At 38.3% G+C, this 2,491-nt stretch overlaps 1 long non-coding RNA gene across 1 annotated transcript; it reads right to left on the bottom strand.

Annotated features, from left to right (window-relative positions):
- Window positions 1–361: 361 nt before the first annotated feature.
- On the bottom strand, window positions 362–2,155 carry LOC120265856. The gene is made up of 3 exons (XR_005537774.1): window positions 1,954–2,155; window positions 937–996; window positions 362–386 (listed from the first exon to the last, which is right to left on the bottom strand). It is a non-coding gene; the product is annotated as an uncharacterized LOC120265856 (long non-coding RNA).
- Window positions 2,156–2,491: the final 336 nt, after the last annotated feature.

Raw genomic sequence — 2,491 nt, 5'->3', positions numbered from 1 at the left:
GGTGAGACATGGAGCTACTGCATGTACTAACCATAGAGTAATAAACTGTCACGTCCCAGCCCCACAGCCGGGCCCGCAGACAGATCGGCCGCATCCAATGGGACTGGGCCCCACTGGGTGCAAGGCCTCAGCTAAAAACCTGGTCAGAGTCAACCCTAACAAGCAAATATGAATAGAACACAAAAGCACAAATAGGATACTGGAAACTGAAATACTACAAGTACGGACTTTAGCAGCCCTACAGAATACAAATACAATCCAACAGTTCACAAATTACAAATACAGTCAGAATACAAGTCTTACACTCACAAGAAGGTAATAACAAGATCATCGATAACGCAGACAATACGACTCTCGACACCCCCGGACCTAAACTTGATCTTCTCCTGCAAAAGCAGAATACACGAGTGCATGAGCCACAAGGGCCCGAGTGGGATCGCGAGATAAACAATGTATAGCGAGATATTGCGGAATAATAGCTCATGCTTCATACGAGATCACGAAAAATACGCAGAATCTGGAATAATCCAAAAAAACACGAAAAAAACACGCGAAATACATCTCCATGGCTAATAACGAAATCAACGAGACGAGGTGGATCTTCGACTATGAAGTTGGAGCGAGCGAGCGAGCGAGAATATCAACGGTAGTAGCCGGGATCTTCGACCGCTGATCGGGGGGTAGCGCTACTACGGAAAAACATGTGCACATGGCTAGGGACTTACTCCTCCCTAGTCGGGCGAGCCGAAATGGAGATGTACTAAAAACCGCAGAAAATACGGAATACAGACAGAGGAATTAGTGAATAAATAATGCAAATAAGAAAATAAATAAATAAACATAAATACCACGCAATTAAATAAAATTATCAAACAATGCAATAATTAAATAATAATTATTGCCAGAAATACGGAATTATACAGTGCGAGAGCCTACCTGGCTCCGAGCTACAGAGTTGGGTTCACCAAGTCCCGCGAACTATAGCTCGGTATGGATCTACCCAAACAGAATAATCTAACTTAGATTACAAAACTTGGGTCGGGCCTAAATTACAATTATAGCCGAGCTAATTCAACAAATAAAAGAGTTCAAAGCTAGCAAGACAACAGAACAATCATGCACATACTAGCAACTAAAAGTTTACAGGAGAACTAAGGAGTTAAGCCAACAAAAAATCAACTATACATATACATATACTCCAGGAAGGCTATGAAATAAGCACCAGCACATCAAAATTTTCAAAACTAATAATCATCATTAACACATGTTTCATATTATATAAATCTAAAATTCTAACTTGCACCATAAACATTTAAATAAGCTATATTATAAAGCACTACTAAAAATAAACTAAACATTAGCATGGATACCAGGATATGGACGAATTTCCAAAGGAAAAGAATTTCTAAATCATGTAATGCATGCATACCCACACAAATACACATATATTTATATACATAACAACAAACCATCATGCATGACCATATGTTTAATTTTAAAAAAAAAAATAATCAACTAACTTATAACATGGCTGCATACTCACAATGTCAAGCTTACAAACATGGAAACCTATATTCAAATAATTCAAAACATGAATGCTAATTTACATGACCAGACTTACAAGATGCATACTCAAATATTATAATTAAATTATAGGCATCCCTTGGTAGATACAAGCTTGCAAAAATCATGAGAGATAAAAAACTTAACAAAAATAAGGCTGCAGATTCCAAACCTCTCTATGTTTGCAACATGCACACATAGAATTTAAAGCTTAAAAATTACAAAAAGCATGCTACACATAATTATTCAAAATGACCAAAAAAACACTCAATGACATGAAAAACATGCTCAAATAAATTCTCAGATAAACATACATGCTTGGCACTAACAAAACAATTAAAACAAGACAATAAAAAAATCTCAGAATTCTAAAGAAAATAACAAGCTTACCTCTAAGCTTGTTGGTGACAAGTTCCACTCAAAAACCAAGCATAAAGAGAAAAGAAAAAGACACCAAAATTCGGCCAAGGTTGAGTTGTTTCAAGGATAAGAGAGTTTGGAGAGCAAGAAGATTGGTTGCACAGCTAAACCTATAAAAGCAACCCATAAACTCAATTAAAAGCCTCCACTAATCAAAAACAGGAAAAACCAATAATCCACAATCAGGCAAGATCCGGAAATTAAGGCAATGAAACAACAGTGGGGCTCACTCACCAAACACCTAGTCAAAGCAGTCAAAGATAGATAAAAAAAACAAACATTACATAAACCATGGTGACATGCCCTATTGTGCCCGTTCCGGATCTTAGAACGTTCGGTGCAAGAGGCCACTGTGATGTCTGGGGAATCCTCGCATGGGAGGTACATATATGGAGGCAGATGATCGATGTTCGGCCCCGCAACCCACATTGAAGGTGCTTGAGGAGTCTATTTTTGCAGCTTGGATGATTGTGACCTGCTAGAGGGGGCGGGGTTATCGCCGTGGGCG

The sequence above is a fragment of the Dioscorea cayenensis genome, chromosome 7 (assembly GCF_009730915.1).
Source record: "Dioscorea cayenensis subsp. rotundata cultivar TDr96_F1 chromosome 7, TDr96_F1_v2_PseudoChromosome.rev07_lg8_w22 25.fasta, whole genome shotgun sequence".
In the NCBI taxonomy this organism is placed as follows: Eukaryota; Viridiplantae; Streptophyta; class Magnoliopsida; order Dioscoreales; family Dioscoreaceae; genus Dioscorea; species Dioscorea cayenensis.
This window is presented reverse-complemented; position numbering and strand designations above follow the sequence as displayed.